This window comes from Pseudorca crassidens, chromosome 10, assembly GCF_039906515.1.
Source record: "Pseudorca crassidens isolate mPseCra1 chromosome 10, mPseCra1.hap1, whole genome shotgun sequence".
NCBI lineage: Eukaryota > Metazoa > Chordata > Mammalia > Artiodactyla > Delphinidae > Pseudorca > Pseudorca crassidens.
In genome coordinates, this window is record NC_090305.1 from 10,705,596 (window position 1) to 10,722,383 (window position 16,788).

Below are 16,788 nucleotides of genomic sequence, written 5' to 3' on the forward strand. Positions count from 1 at the left end.
GTTACAGGCAGGGCGAAGTTGCCAATAGGGACAGGGCACTGCCAGGAACCTCATTATTCTTTTTGTTTTAATCCCCTTATGTGGAACCAAGTGGCAATTTCAGCCCCAAGGCTTTGGCACGACAAGTGGCTGATGCAGGGGGTGCACCCGGACCCAGGATCGGGGCGGGGTTTCTGCTGCTCTTCCTCTGCTTCCCACCTCACCGCCGCCCACCGCCCTCCAGGGTCACTGCTTTGAGTCCTACGAGTGGGAAAGTCCTATTTTAAAGCTCTCTGCTATTTTCAGTGTCTCGCCTGCCCCTCCACCGCCAAGGGCTCCCCGCCCGAGAGGCGCACCCTTCTAGGAAGCCTTTTCCCGGCCCAAATCAGCCCCGGGGGCACAGAAACCTCCACACCCGCCTGGCCTCTCCGGCGGCGGCGAACGCACGCACCACCTGACTCGTGCTCCCATTGGCTGCTGCCTGTTGCTAACCCACGTGACAGGCGCCGGCGCGCCCCGCCCCCGGCTCCGCCCCCGCGGGCTCCCGCGGCTCCGGCTCTGCGGCGCGTTCCTGCGGGCGCCGGACGCGCGGGGCTCCCAGCCGTCGCCCGCCCGCCCCGCCGACTGCAGCCTGCGCTCGGCGCTCGGCGCCCGGCGGCCGGGCGGACGGCGCCCACAAGGTGGCAGTGCCGCGCTGTTGGTGTCCTGGCCGGGTTCCGTGCGGGGCGCGCGGGGAGACCGGAGCCCGCGCATCCCTCCTGCAAAAGTTTTAATGAACATAGACCCACCCGGGCCTGGGGCGCTCCCAGGCCTGCTGGCCGCGCCGCTTCGATTTCGGAGTTCCTCTGGGAGAGCTGTACGCTTCGATGGCGTCTCTCTTTGTCCTCGACTCAGAGAATCAGGATTCGGAGCCTGTAATTGAAGCAGGTACATTGATGTTTTCAGCACTGTTTTTTTGTTGTTTTTCGTTTTGTTTTAGAGCCCTTCTACTGGGAATTGATTCTGAAAGAGATATATTAACACAAACCTATCGACAATTATTCTGTCTCTCTTCTTGAGAGCCTCCCCCTCCAGAGAAGCAATCTGCAGCCTCCTTTTTGGGGGTAAAAGACTTATAGCACCACCGTTTCGGAGGATCCTTCCCTGCACCCGAGTCCTGGGATCCTAACCCGTTATGTGGAGGAGGACCCGGGGAACCTCCCGCCCCGCAGCTGTCCTGGGATGCCCTTAATTCCAGGCGCGCAGAGAGCAAATCTCCTCTGACCTCGTTTGACCCCGCTGCACGCCCGGCGTCCTCATTTCCTGTGTGAGGGTTGGAGGGCCGACTTTTCTCTCTGCTCACTGGCGTTTTTTCTCTGCCTTCACTTTTCTCCTTGGCTCGTGGCTGGTCTCACGTCCCCCACCGCAGTCCAACCCCACTACACTCACACACAAAAACACACAAGCACGTGCTTGCCACTCCTTTTCGGTTTTAAACAAAATGTTCTGAGGGTTCTCTGGGGCCACCGGACTCCGGGAAAGAGAAAGCTCAGAGGATGTGAGGGCAGGATGGTGACTTGGGGCACTTTCCTACAAGGGAGAAGGAGAAACACACCTAGGCTTCCCATTGTCTACACCACCAAGCCCAAATTCCATTCCCTGGTAGTCAAGCCCTTCCCTTGGGCCCCCTAAGCTGCCCTCCGGGAAATTTCCCACAGTGCTTCTAGTCTGCTCCAACCTAGCATTCACCCACCTGTGACAGGACGATAGAGGGGGACTCCTATGCACATGTGCTGGAGTTTCTGCTCAGACGCAAACACAGAACAATCTGTGTGCCCACTAACTGCCGCCCACGTTCTCCAGTGAGGTGCAGGCCATCTCTGTGGGATTGCTGGAGGGACAGTGCCACCCCTCAACTCCAGGCTGTGCGATGGGAGGCTAAGGACCCAGGTAAGGCCAGCAGGGAACATTTTATTAGAAAAATGTCGACCTGTTGTGCTTTCGCACCTACCTTAAGATAGGTGAGGAGGGCTCCAGGGAACCACCTGGAGACCTTGCAGGTGTCTCCTGGAGTCTGGGGGACATGGGGGCCAAGGTGACCTCAGAGTAGAGAGAACCATTTGCAGTGGCTAGAGAAGGAGGTATTTGGACCAGACTGTCTTCCAAGAGCTGGCAAGGCACACATCACCAGCTAGTCTTCCTGTTGGCAAAGTGGACCTATTTCCCCAGGCAGGGCTGGGGCCACAGTGAGCAGTAGGAAGAAGGACCTGTGCGGGCAGGGTGGCCTGCCAACCGAGGCTGCCCGTGGGAGGGAACATCCCACCATGGAAAAAAACCCACAGAAGGACCCCACGAGACAAAGAGCCAGCATCTGAATGTCTGCCACCAACCCCTAATTACAACTGAGGCTTCCCTGAAGGACTTTGTTCTTTGGGCCCTGAGATACCTGAACCACCAGCCAGTGATTGGAGGATCCGAGAGGAAGAAGCAAACACTGACTACGTTCCCCGATCCCCAACCACAAGTCCCCAAACCTAAGCCAGCTTCCAGCTGTTGGTAGAAGGAGAGAAGGGCTGATTTAAATGAAAGGGTCAGGTTTTTTATGTTGATTGGACTAAACTTTTTAATATGGGGGCCTAATAATACTGACAACAACACACATTTGCATCATATTTAGTGTTTTACCTGTATTAACTCATTTAGTCCTCAACAACAGCCTTGAGAGGTAGTCTTATTATTCCCATTTCATAGATGAAGAGGTTGAGATCCGGAGAGGTTAAGTAAATAGTGCGAGGTCCACAGCTAGTAAATGGCAAAACCAGGATTTAAATGGAGATCTCAGAGTCTAGGTGTAGAATTAAAGTGCTTCTCCATCTCTGAATCTTTATTCGTGTTCTTAATCAAACCTCACCCGAATTCAAGGCCCACCTCTACCTGATATAGTCTGAGAACCCTCTTTGGTTGGGCCAGCTGAAGAGGCCTCCCTGCTTTGTCATGTTTTCAGGAGTCCGGCCATGGCTGCGGAGATGCCATCACCCTAAGGAAAGAGGGAGGCATCTTCTGAGGAATCGCCTTGAGAACCCGAGGCACGTCTGTTCATACCTTCAATCCTGACAAGCTGTTTTTGAAGGCGAATATGATGTTTGGAACCATCTAGAAGTCATTTGGAGTCCAGTGAAAAAGCCAGCGATCAAGGTAAGAGAAACTACTTTTGGTAAAAGGAAATAGGATACACTCTAACTGAAAGAGTCTGGTTTTCTTCTGTGGCTTGAAAACTGGATCTAAATGTTGGTTTTCTTCTGTGGCTTGAAAACTGGATCTAAATGTAATTCCAAATGAGAAAATTCTCCCAGGAGGTGAGTCCTGGCCGCCTTATTGGAGAGCGTGTCCTCCCAGGGATGCAGGCAGGGTAAAACTCATTTGGAAGTACATGTTGTTTTTCTAAATATATATATTCTAATCATGCTCATCACCTTATCCTCAACTTTCATTTATATTCTTTCTGTATCTTTTACTTCTTTCTATTCCCTTTCACACCAAGTGTGTTACATGCAGAATGAGTACGTTAGGCTGACAAGGAGCCTTGTATGTTGGGGAAACTTTCTATTTGAGTAGAATTAAGAGGGGAGTCCTGGTCTGCACATGAGCTGGGGTGCAAAGTTGAAGGAAAGCGACAAGGGTGGAATAACTTGAGAAATACTTGTCTCCATCTCCTGGGGGCAGAGTTTATTTAATAAAATCATGGGAGATATAATTAGAAAGGGATGTCTTATGGGTAGATAGGTCTTTATCTTTTAGGCCAGTGGTTTTTAATTTTTTTATTAGAGATTTTCTCCTCCTGCCTCCTATAAAGGCCCCACAAACAGAAATGCAATAGAGGCATAACTCTTCCCCCTCCCCCCCCCACCCCCGCTCTACACTTTATTACCCTTCTCAGGTGTTGTGTTTTTTACAAATTGAAGGTATGTGGCAATCCTACAAGCAAGGCTATCAGTGCCATTTTTCCAACAGCATTTGTTTACTCCATGTGTCTGTGTCATATTTTGGTGATTTTTGCAGTATTTCAAACGTTTTCATAATGATTGTATTTGTCATGGTGATCTGTGATCAGTGATCTTTGACACTGCTCTTGCAAAGATTACAACTCGCTGAAGGCTCAGATGATGGTTAGTATTTTTTAGCAATATGGTAATTTAAAATTAAGGTACATACGCTGCGTTTTTAGGCATAATGCTTTTGCACGCTTAATAGACTACGGTAGTATAAACGTAACTTTTATATGCACTGGAAAACCAAAAAAATCCTGTGACTTGTTTTATTGCAAGATTCGCTTTATTGCAGTGGTTTGGAGCTGAATCCGCAATATCTCTGAGGTGTGTGCCTGTATGTAGAACAGATAAAAGAGGTCTCTGGCCAGAGTTGTGGAGGCAGGGGCCTGCAGCTGGCTGCCTCACTGTGGTCCCTTGTGCACACACCCCAGGCACCTCTGAGGAATCCTAGGGCTCTTCCAAAGCAGTTTGAACCACTGGTGTAGACAACGGGGGTGCAGGGGGGGGGCTTGAAAGTTTGCACCAGCCCATCTCTGCGTCAGTGTAACCTCCAGCTTCCTGACAATTCCAGCCCTGCCCCTCATGTCTTCAGATTTGTCCTGTTCCCCAGAGTCTTACCGGACCACTATCCCTGAGGCATAACTTGCCTAACACCCATTCTCCTTTTTCCCTTGCTAATGGAAGCCAACTTTAATCTGGCGGCCATGTGCTCAAGTGACACCCACCAATGGATCACGATTGGTCCAAGGGAGGATTTGGCCAAATCCAGCTGCTGACTCTTTTGATAAAATTTTATTGGAACACAGACACTCATTTGTCTACCTCCTGTCTACAGATGCTTTCATGCTTCAACAGCAGAATTGACTACTTGTGGCAGAGACCATATAGTTTGCAAAGACTATATTATTTACCATCTGACCCTTTACAGAAAAAGTTTGTACGCAGCCATGGCAATCCCATTCTCCTTTGCCAGACATATGCAGACATATGGTCACCTTTGACCAAGGATATATAATGTAAAGTCTGCTGGAAGCAACTGAAAAAGGTTTTCCTTCCTGATAAGAGAGAGGAATATGAGGAGAATGTTGTTTTTGTCCTTTTCCTTTCCATTCTATCACATGAAGATGTGATGTCTGGAGCTGTGGCAGCCATGATGAGCCTGATTCCCCAATGGTATCATTAAGTCACCAAACCTACCTTAGGACCATCTACTTTCAAACTTCTTGTTGAGCAAAGAATAAAAATCCCTGTGGTTGATGTAACTCTTCATTAGGTTTTTGTTACTTGCTACTACTTATAGACTAACTAAGGTATTTTGTTTAAAGCCTAACAGCAAAAGGCCGAGTGTTCTTGTGGAAGTTGTGCACTGGAGTGGTTTATAGCAAATCTAGTGGATACTAATAATGATAGCTTATAATTATTGAAAACTTCCAGCACGCCAGCCACTCTACCAAGTACTTCACCTTCATTTTCTCATTATCACAAAACCCTGTGGAGACACTTTTATCATTATCTCCTGTCTCCATTTTACAGATAAGGAAAGTGAGGCTTAGAGAAATTTAATGATTTGCCAAAAGTGACACAGTTAAGTGGCAAAGTTCAAATTTGCACCCAGCTCTGCTGACTTCAAAAGCCAAGCTCTTAACCATGACTTTACATGGCCACTTCTATCCACAGGCCTGAATTCAAATTCCAGCTCAGCTACTTGGCAGGCAAGTTACTTAATCTTCTTGAGCCTCAGTTTCTCCACAATAGGGGGATAATATGTTCCTTAAAGAGAGTGTTCCTGCCACAGTGCCCGAGACACGGTGTTTCACTGTATTTTCTCGCGTGCTCGTTTCTTTAGGGGTAAGTGGATGGCAGTCGGTGAGCTGGGAGAGTAACCAAGAGGTAGAAAAGAGAATAGCCAGGGAAGGGAAAAGACACACCAGTTCCTGGAAAATTAAAGGAGGCTGGCCTCAGGCCTGGACCGGGTTCTATGAGGAGCGGGAGAGGGGAGGGAGAGAAAGAAAACCAGGATACTCCCACCTCATGGCCACACCTTGTGTCTGACCAAGGACTTGGCGACCTTACAGTCAGCTGTGACCCGAGAGCACGTTCCAGCCCATTGTCCTGTCTCAGGGTGCTTTGAAAAATTGTAAGGAGCTAAACAAAAAAGAAATTCCTTGAGGTGTAGTAGGTATCGTTCCCCTTTGTGGAAAACTGAGCCACAGTGCAGGGCAAGCGTTCCTCAGCGCGGAGGTCATTGGCGGCTCCGGCCATTGGCACGTTGTTATCTTCCTTACTGTCCTGAGCTGCTTACCCGTGAGGAACGGACCTCTGCAGACACTGAGGAAGGATCAGAGGTTCCCTTCTTGGTTCTCAGCTTTATTTTAGAGGTTTCCGCTCGGAGCATGACTGTACCGGTTTTTAATGGAAAAGAATAATCAAGACCAGTCCACTCAAAGAGCTTATGGAAAATATATGAAATTTAGAGTTTAAAAACCAGATTTAATTGTTAGGCCTATTTTTAAAAAGCGAGCAAAGGAAAGCAAGAAAAACGACCCCAGTGGCTTATTATGTAACACCAGATGTTTGGCAAAGAACAGAGCAGATGAGGGGGTGATGTTTTCGCTCTTCGTTAGGTTGCTTTGGCCTCGCTGTAGAGGCGGTGAGAGAGGCTTATATAAGAAGCTCGCTGGAGCGGCCTCGGCCATGCTCTCCGCTTGCCCTTCAAGAGACCCGTGAGCCTTCAGCTGCATTTTTAAGCTCCAATGGGGCGGATTCTTAATGAACACATTCCTGTGACCCAGCACGGGCTTGAGAAGCTTCTGGGAATCATCTAATGATGACTCCAGGTAGACAAAGCAGTGGGGGGAAGGTATTTTCCCTTCTCATTCAGGTGTCGTAGGCTCGGGGAGACCTAAAGTCGTTTCATCTTAAATGTATGGATCTAACGTAATATTAAAACGTGCCCGTGGGCTTTGAAAAAGTGACAGCTGCTCTTCAGTGTGATAGAGAGATGTCCACACTTCGGCTTGCTTTGTCTGTCAGCGTGGATGTTTGCTCTTGCCAGAAATGCCAGCGAAGGGCAGCAACACCGTCCTGCTAGAATGGGAAAACCAGGACCTGATTAGTAGACGCATTTGTTGAAAAAGCATTTTCGCTGCACACTAATCTCTACATATCCTGTGGGGAAATCCTCTCAATCCCATACCTGATAAATGAATCTGGGAAGTGAATAAACACTCTGGAAGTCTCTTACTGATACATAATTCCACGTGTTATGTGGGTTCCGCCAGCCTCTGAGCTGGGGCAGCCTGGTGTACCTTTCAGACTGACCTGGCACAAAGCTTGTCGAGGAGAAGATGTCTGTGCTTCCTCCCTGCCCAGCACTGAGCACTTGGCTTCAGCCTTTCACAGGAACCAAGGGGGTGTTCAGGGCTAATGCTGACATCCTGGATTACAGTTTTTATTGTCTGGTGCTTTTGTTGAACTTGAATACTCCACCAGGCGCTGTGTAATACTGCAGGTCAGAAACACCACGCTCTGTGTTCTTCTGGTTTTCCACTCAGGGCCAGGGTAGGGGGGTCCTGAAGCTGCTACAAAAATCCTTTTCAAAAGTTAGAACTGAGTCTGCGCCATTGAGTCTGCGGTCTCCCCACCCTCCTCCAGGGGTCTTGGAATGCTACTCCACAGTGGTTGTACATGACTATGTAATAGTGATTTTCCTGAAGGTTCTTGAGGGCACAGGCCATGCCTTTTCATCTTTGTAAAGATTGGTGCCTGGTGCGTCCATTAGTAATTAACTAGTTATCAGTAATTAATTAATGCTGAATGAATGAACTGCAGCCCTTGGTAAGTTTGTGGGCGCATGTATGTGAGACATTGCCAGAGAATGACAGTTAGGTCTTGTTAAATTAGGGATTTATTTAAAAGTGAATGAGGGAGATTTTCTGAAGTCCTTGATAGGACCTTCAAAAATGAAAAAGCGTCTGCTGGCCAAATGTAGTAACAGGGCGACTGCACCAGCACCATCCCAAGGCATGTCTGTGTATCAGAAGGAGAACTGTACAAAGAGAGCGTCCTAGATGTACTCCCAGGTCTCTGGGCAGTACACATGCACATGTCGAAAATACCTTTAGAAACCCCAGAGGACTCAGGTTCACTGCCTGCTATGTATAATCAGTCATACATGCGTGATGTTGAAACACGTTTCAAGATGCTACTGGTGAAAGAAGCAGACTATTTGTTTGATGTCTTATCAACAAAAGAGCTTTACTGTTTTTTACTGCTGCATAACAAATTACCTCTAAACTTAGGGATTTAAGACAGCAAACATTCCTCTTAGTTTCTGAGGGTCAGGATTCTGGGCTCGGCTTAGCTGGGTGGTCTGGCTCAGAGTCTCTCTTGAGGCTGCAGTCAGGATGCTACAGGGGCTGTATTCATCTGAAGGTTTGCTGGGGCTGGAAGATCTGCGTTCAAGATGGTGCTCTCACACGGCTGTGGGCGGGAGGCCTCAGTTCCTCCCTCTGTGGGTCTCTCCATAGGCTGCTTGAGTGTCCTCACGATGTGGCCATTTATTTCCCCCAGAGTGAGTGACCCAAGAGAAGGAACAGGGAGGACCTTGCAGCGCCTTTTATGATGTAGTCTCCAAAGTTACACACCATCCCTTCTGCTTTATTCTATTCATTAGAAAATCCCTAAATCCAGCCAGTACCCCAGGGGAAGAGAATTAGCCTTCACTTCTTGAAGGGAGGTGCATCAAAGACTTTCTGAACATATTTAAAATCCATCACAGAGCTGTTGCTTTAATTCGACAGGTATATTTTGAGCAGTCGCTGGCCTTTCCATATGTGCATGTTAAATGTGTAAATCCTGCTTGGTCTGGAGGAAGTCCTCATCGAGTTGCCCACTGTAAGAAACAGGTTGTCTGAAAATGAGGACCTGTGGTTCTGAGTGCTTGACCTCGTAACTTCCCTTTGAAACCATTTTTGTTTTTCCTGTCTGCAGCGTGCAGAGGCTTTTCACTGGAATCCGTTTGCGACCTCTTAAACAAGAGTAACAATGGCACTCACTGTTAGCCATGCTAAGAGTCCCACAAGTACTATTTCATTAAACTCTCTGTGAGCTAGATGTTCTTATCATCATCCCTGTTTTACCGATGGGGCCACAGAGGGCTGGCGTGATTTGTCTGAAGTCACCTAGCCAGTAAATGGTAACACTGGGATTTGAACCCAGGCAGTCTGGCTGCAGAGTCTGGGCTCTTACTTTCTCCACTGTGTTAGAGTGTCACCTCCTTCAGCTGGCCTCTGTCTCTCTCTCCACCCAAGACCCCTAAAGTTAAGTTTATTTGTATGTTGTGTAGCTTCTGCTTTAAATGAGTCCATCTCAAAAACACTCCTGCCAAGTAGGAAGGGATCGGGTCTGGTATTTATTACCACCACCGAGTCCCCATTGAGACCTCCCCACCACCATAACTCATTCTGGGTTTGGGAAACCATTCCCTTTTCTTCCCCTTCGGGTCTGGGAGTAATAAGAGCTCCTACATTGCAGCAGGCAGAAAAATGAGTCCCTCACCCCACCCCAAGATGTCTGTCCTAATGCCTGGGACCTGTGCATGTGGCAGAAGGAACTTTGTGGTTGTAATTAAGTTGAGGATCTTGAGATGGGGAGATGATCCCAGATTATCCAGATGTGACCCATATACCAGGATCCGTATGCGTGAGAGTCAGAATTGGATGTGGATTTGAGGAAGCTATGCTGCTGGCTTTGAAGATGGAAAGAGGGGCCATGAGCCAGGGAAAGTGGGCAGCGTCCAGCAGCTGAAAAGGGCCAGGAAACAGATTCTCCCCTAGAGATTCCAGGAGTGCCAACACCTTGATTTTAGCCCAGTAAGAACCATTTCAGACCTCTGACTTCCAGAACGCTACGGTAATAAATTCGTGTTGTTTTACACTCTCCACTGCCCAGAAAAAAAATTCCATGGAGTTGCTGAAAATCCACCCTGCTGTTTTTACATAATACAATAACAGAGGAAGAAATTACAAAACGACATCTTATTAGAGATTATATAATTATATAAACTGAGCACATGCTTAAGTTCCAGGCTGTGGGATACAAGAAATTCACTGTGGGAACTTAGAAATTCATTCAGAAGAAAAGGCATATACACATCAAGCAAGCAGCAAATCTGTATTTAAGGGAGAGTGTGTTCAGGACCAATAGTGAGCCCTGGAGAAGTACGGAACCAGGTCGGGTCAAGGACGCTGGCGCAGCTGAGCACGTTCTGGAACTCTACAGTTATCATACCATGTCTAAAAGACCACGTAGGGACAAGAAAATAATCTTACTGATGGGCACTCTCAGACACACGGCGTTCTAGAAGGTATAAAACAGTTCTCTGCTTTTCCCATTGGTCACCCTTCAGTTGACTTAGAGCAGCCTCAGCTGAGTCCCCACTTTCTCTGCTCTCCCCGCGTTTCTTTTTTATGCCCCCAGTCTCTCCTCAGGGTCTGTGCCATCCTGCCAGTACCTAGAATGGTCCAGAGGTGGAGACGCTCCAAGCTCTATCTGGATGGACAGCGGGCATTCTTACACTCGCTGGTCCCCCACCGAGTATCTTTGCATTTGACGTAGGCTCGCCAGTCTTCAGAGATGAGCCTCCGTAAGATAACAGAGCTCTCTCTCTTTAATCACAGTCACCTCTCACAACCCAGGAGTGAGAGGGGGTGAGTGGGATGAGGACAGACAGGCAAGCAGATTGCAGGGTCCGATGGATTCTGCAGAAGGGCTGGGGTGTGAGTATGGGGGGAGGGGTTAAGAGCATTCCAGGCCTGGAGAAAGCATTTGCAGAGGCCAGGAGGGAGCAAAACACGGGCAGACGTGTGCTACAGAAGAAGGTGTAGATATATGTTCTTGGGGCAGAGTGTTCCTCTAGGGTAGATGGAAGAAAACTGCATGGGGCGAGAGTGACGAGATTGTGGTGTGCTGGGAAAGCTGTAGAGATGGGTGTATGTTTGGGAAGCCCTTCGAGGGAGTGACTGAATCATTCCCTTTTCAGCCCTGTTTTGGACATTATTTACCTGTGGCTAAAGAAATGAGGGGTGGCTGCTGGGGGGAACCCTGGGGCCACACGTGGGAAAATTCCCACAGCTCCCTATGCCTCTTCCTGCAGATCTCAGAGCGCTGCCCTGGATAGTCTGCTGCGGAAACCCTAAGAGTTATTGCCAGGCCTTGGAAATAATTAATACACGTACTAGTCAGAGTCACATCTCCGTGTACACAGGTATGTCCCAGGGTGGGCAGCCCTGCTATTTGTCGCATTTTCCGGGAGGCTGCCAGCAGCCCCGCGCGGGCTGTGATTCTCGCGGCTGATCGCGCAGGTGTCTGACCGCGTTAGCGCTGATCCCGGGCCTGGCTGTCGCATCGCACTCCCCCCAGGCAACATGTTTCTGTTTCTCTAGTATTTAGCGCTGAGTTCTGTGCTCTCCGCTCTGTGGATATCAAATATAAATGATTTCAAGCCTGGGCTTTGGGTGTGTGGAGACTGCCTTTTCCTAGGCGAGTATTTCATGAGGTCTTTTCTGACGTGCTGTTTCCACGCTGTTCCCCTCCAATATATCACGGCATTTCTTTGGTTCCCGATACCGATAAGGGAGAAGATTCTCTGTCTTGGTGGCAATATCTCATCCAGAATTTCTATCACTTTTGTAAGTGGGAAGAGGGATATTCACACCTACTATAAATATTCTAGGTCCTTACTCAAATGTTTTTTCACTTAGAGTAGAATTTGGTGTTCGAAGTTTCCTTCTTGGATCCCAGCCAGTGAGTTTTAGGGGATTACCCGAAGGATTTCATTATGAGACTGAGCCACTTACAGATTGCTCCTATGGATAGGGGCTCATGTGACGTAATGTGGCTGCAGTGTAACTGAGAAATGAGAAAAGAACTTTGGGAGCTTGTCCCAGTTTATATTGCAGTGAGTGGGGAGAGCCTGCTAGGTACGATTGGATTTATTAGGTAAAATGGTTTACTGCTTAAATGGTGAATTTTCTCCTCTTTTGCTTCCTGTCCTGCCACGTGGTTTCCATAGCGAGACAACACCGGTATCTATCTGAGAGCTTGGGTCCTGGAGTCAGATGACTGGGACTTGAAACTCAAACGCAAGTTATTTAAATCGCAAAGCCTTGGTTTCGTAATCTGGAAAATGATCATAATAATAACAGCAACAATGACAATAATCATATCTAACTCAAAGGGCTATTTTAAAAATTAAGTCACAAAATTCACATGAATCGTTTAGTATCTGGCACATGGCATAACAAGCAGTCAGAATGCTGTCTTTTGTTGTCAGTGATAGTAATATTTTTCTATTGTTTGTAATGAATTGGGAGGTTCAGAGTACACAAAATTGAGATAATGCCGATGATGGCAAAATTTTAGAAAAGAGTACAAGACTTCTCAAGTTTTGGATAATAATCAGGAATGAATTATTTGCTTAGTCTCTGACAGGCATTATCACTGTATTTCGCTGTAGAGAGATTTATTACCAGCTCACAGAAGAAGCCCTTCCATTCTTTGGCTTGCATACACGTGGGCGTGTGTGTGTATATGTGTGTATGTGTGAGTGCATATGCAAATTGCTTCATGGGATACCCCCTTGCAAAACGTAGAGACAAGCACTGTGGGCTGTAAAGGAGACCATCACAGACAAAAAGAGATTTCTCTTCTATCCTTTCAAATGGACCACTGCCCACTGAAGCACCTTTTTCTTTTCTCTAAAGCCAAGTAAAGGCATTGGGGCCGATCGTCTTTCAGCAGCACTCTTTTTTCTTCTTCTGTTTGGATTTATCTAAGCACGGTTCCCCAGGCGTCTGGAAAATTAAATGAAAGAAGTAAAATAATTCCTCTTTTTTTTCCCCCTTGGAGTGAGGACCTGCAGAAATAAAGGAAACCAAGATACTTATAATAGGATCCATGTAGGTGTTAGGGAACAAAGAGTGACAACAATCATATGGATGGCTTAAAATAGCTCCACTTCAGGGTGGACCTATTATGCAAGAGAAACTGTGCTGGTGGTAATTCCAGCCACTTAAAGGAAGATACGATCATCTTACAAGGGGAGATACTCACCACCACAAAAAGATTTCCTTTTGGTGACAGATCTCTCATTTTGGTGACATAGACAGTACTAGACAGCAATATGGGAGAAAATTGAATTGGGAAGGGCCAGAAAAGGTGGAAAACAAAGAGAGGTATTAGTGATATTAATTGGAGCTAGCAACTCTGATTCATGAGGTGGTTTGCATCGGCATTTGGTCAGGCCTTTTCAGAGCAAGCGTGGTGGTAACCTGCGGCAGGGTTTTGAGAAAACCTGAGCAAGGGTGGAGAGGGCTTCCCCGACCCTCTTCTCTGCTTTACTGTCTATCCTGAGAGCTGATAAGCATGTGAGCTGCTGAGAGCGTGATGTTCAGAATACCCTTCCTCAGGAGAGCCCCAACTATTCAGGCACGGTCTTTTATGCTTTGGAAAATCAAACAAGAGAAGGATCAGGAAAGTTCTAAGAGGAAGAAACGGCAATTGCATAGTCTGTAACATAGGAAAGATTTATTCCAGAGCGTAGGCTAAAGGAGCAGCCCCCTCTGGGACACGTCAACCTCACGGCAGAGGGAAGGAGCAGTGGTGAGACCCTGTGTTAGCTTTGAAAGCTCCTGGCAGAGATGACACTGGCCACATTCATTCGCTAAAGGAAATCAAATGGTGAAGCCCAGCATTAGCAGGAGGAGAAGAATTATTGTTCTGCAGGAACTGGTCTGCGGAGAGGGGCACTGAATATTTTAAACAAATAACACAATGGTAACAATGCCATGTTTTGCTCTCTCCGTTTTTTTGAAACCGATTTCAAGGTGAAAATTCAGTAGCAGTCTTTTGTTAATAGACATGAAAACTTTCAGATACTGTAATTCAGGATATGATCCGATCCCTAAAACTTAGCATCACAAGCATTCTTTTGAAGGCTAACTTGTGAAAGTCTGAAATGTACAGTGTGGAAGTGATTAAGCCCAATTCTACTAGAAGAAAAGAACAGTTAATAAAACAGAGTTCTCAATTCCTCATCTCATCTTGTACCATTCCCCAAACATGAGACCAACTGCTAGGAGGACTTCTATGCAGAGAAAAGAAAAAAAGAATCTTGTATTTCTTCCGTCAAGTTAGGGTGAAAGGGATGAAAAGAATATATTGGTAACATAATTTTAGTTAATGTTAGGTTCCATTTAAGCAAGTCTGTATCATGTGGTTAGCTGTGGAGTAGGAAGCTTTATTTTCACCAAGGAGGACAAAAATCCCAGTTTACGTAAGCCCAGGAGAATATAAGGCAAACATCAAACATGTTACTTCTGTAGAGGACCCACCCGTTCTTGCCTGGACTATTGCAGTGGCCCCAGCTGACCTCTTGTTTCTGCCCTGGCCCACGCTGACATCTTTTCTCCACGCAGCAGTCAGAGTGGGTCTTCTAGAACTTAGAGTATATCATGTTCTGCTCAGAACCTGCACATAACCCTCTAAGGAGACTCCCAACTCACTCTGAACCGTATCCGAAGTTCTGTCCATGGTCTGTGGGATCCTGCATCATGCAGCCTCCGACGGCCTTTATGACCTCATTTCCCACCACTCACCTCCCCCCTCACTCCACTGCAACCACACTGACCTCCTCGCTCTTCCTCTTCCTCTACCTGCCAAGCCTCTGCTGTCCTAGAGCCTTTGCACTGACTGTTCCTCTACCTGGGATACTCTTGACTTCAAAAATCCACATTCCGTGGGGCTTCCCTGGTGGCGCAGTGGTTGAGAGTCCGCTTGCCGATTCAGGGGACGTGGGTTCGTGCCCCGGTCCGGGAGGATCCCACATGCCGCGGAGCGGCTGGGCCCGTGAGCCATGGCCACTGAGCCTGCGCGTCCGGAGCCTGTGCTCCGCAACGAGAGAGGCCACAACAGTGAGAGGCCCGCGTACCGCAAAGTAAAACAAAAAAAATCCACATTCCAGATATGTTTGCTTTATTAGGAGGCCTTCCCTGACCACTTTACCTAAAATAGCACCCAGGCCTTCTCTGCCTACTTCTCCTGCTTCATTTTTCCTTCTTCACGTGTGTCACTCCCTGACATCATATCCATGCTCATTCTCCACCTCCTTTTACTAGATTATAATCGCCAAGAGAGTGGGGTCTTCATTTCACTCACTGTTTTATCCCTGGTACTAAGAACAGTGACTGGCACTTAGTAGGTGCTTAATAAAATTTGTTGGCTAAATGAAAGAAACTATTGCTATTATTCCTGATTTCATCAGATTAGTGTAAATACCAATGTGCCATTAATACAGAAACTGATAGAAATGTGTTTCCATGCATAGAAGCTTCATTCCCTAAAACTCTGATGAAAAACCCTACACATTCAATGTTTTAAAACAGAAGACCACAATCCCATAATTTTCTCTGCTTTTTGTTAATTTTCTTCAGCAAAGTCTCAGAGTTTATAGTACTGGGAATCCTGCATAATGGACTAGCTGAAAAAGTCATCAGATACATTTCCACATGAACGATGAACTGTCCTTTGTAAACTGAACATGGTGGATTATAGTTACAGCGGCAATGATGAGAGTAAAATGATAGCAAATATCGGGGTGATGGGAAAACAAAAGCAAACACGGAGCCTAAATGGGCTGATAAGACAAGTATCAGGATGACTAAACAGAAGTATTGGGCTGGCCCAAAAGTTCGTTCGGGCTTTTCCGTAAGATGTTATGGAAAACTCCGAACGGAACGAACTTTTTGGCTAACCCAATAATAAACAAACCACCAGGCTCAGAACAGCCTGGTTTCTAGTCAGCCCACACGCTAGTGATCAGGACTTCTGTAATCTTGGAAAACCACGTCCCAAGTTCCCCTATTCTTCTGTTTCCATGCAGACCGCTGGGGCCACCGTGATGACATGTAGTAAGTCCTTATGTACTCTTTGAAAGAATGCATGATGGAAAGAGTGAGTTGGATTTTCTCTGGAGACTGAATGAACCCTCTGCAATGATGATGAGTGATTAAGATGCTTTAACGGTTGAGAGTGGAGGTGGCTGATTAGGACCCCAGAGCCCAAAGCTTAGTGAAGTACCGCCCCAAAAGGGAGGCCTTGCCCAGCAGGATGAGTGTGGACTCTCAAAATTCGGCCTCAAGGAAGAGGAGATCCCAGGTCCCGCAGGCCTTTGTGGCCTCGCTTGCTAGGTTAGAACACACGCCTGCCAGCTTTATCCCTGGCTGGAGATGGTTGCCCAAGTCTGTATCACACCCATGAAGCACCTGCTTCTCCTCTAGCTGTGAGCTGATAAAAACATCTTCTTCAAAGGCCACCCAGGCTGCCAGGTTGGGAAGCTCGGTAGCTCAGGGAACCTGGACCCTGGCGATGGGCTGCAAGTTCATCACGGCCCTCATCCCTTTCAGAAAGCCCAGGGGCAAGGCGTTTGTTGTCAAAGGCAGAGAAAAGGAATTCACACATGTAAAATTTGTAACTAGCTCCAGGCAAGCAGTAGGTGCCCCACAGACATCATATTTTATTGTTGCCTTGGAAGAACCTTGCCCACTTAGGATCATCATCCTCATTTTAGAGGTGAAGGAGTCACCACTCAAGACAACTGTCCCATCAGTCAGGACCTGCACGGGAAACTCAGACCCACTCAAAAGGCTTTAACAGAAGAGAATTTGAGGAAGGGTGCTATTTACTGAGGCGCGAGCAGGGCTGCAGCAGGGGGCTAGGAACG

At 47.3% G+C, this 16,788-nt stretch overlaps 1 long non-coding RNA gene across 7 annotated transcripts in view; it reads left to right on the plus strand.

The window, feature by feature from the left end:
• The first annotated feature begins 564 nt into the window (after positions 1-564).
• LOC137231581 (uncharacterized) overlaps positions 565-16,788 on the plus strand; it is a 262,745-nt gene continuing 246,521 nt past the window's right edge. For all 7 annotated transcript variants that reach the window (XR_010946671.1, XR_010946667.1, XR_010946670.1 and 4 more), the window contains exons 1-2: positions 565-906; positions 2,963-3,153. This is a non-coding gene — a long non-coding RNA (uncharacterized lncRNA). The remainder of the gene's footprint in view (positions 907-2,962; positions 3,154-16,788) is intronic.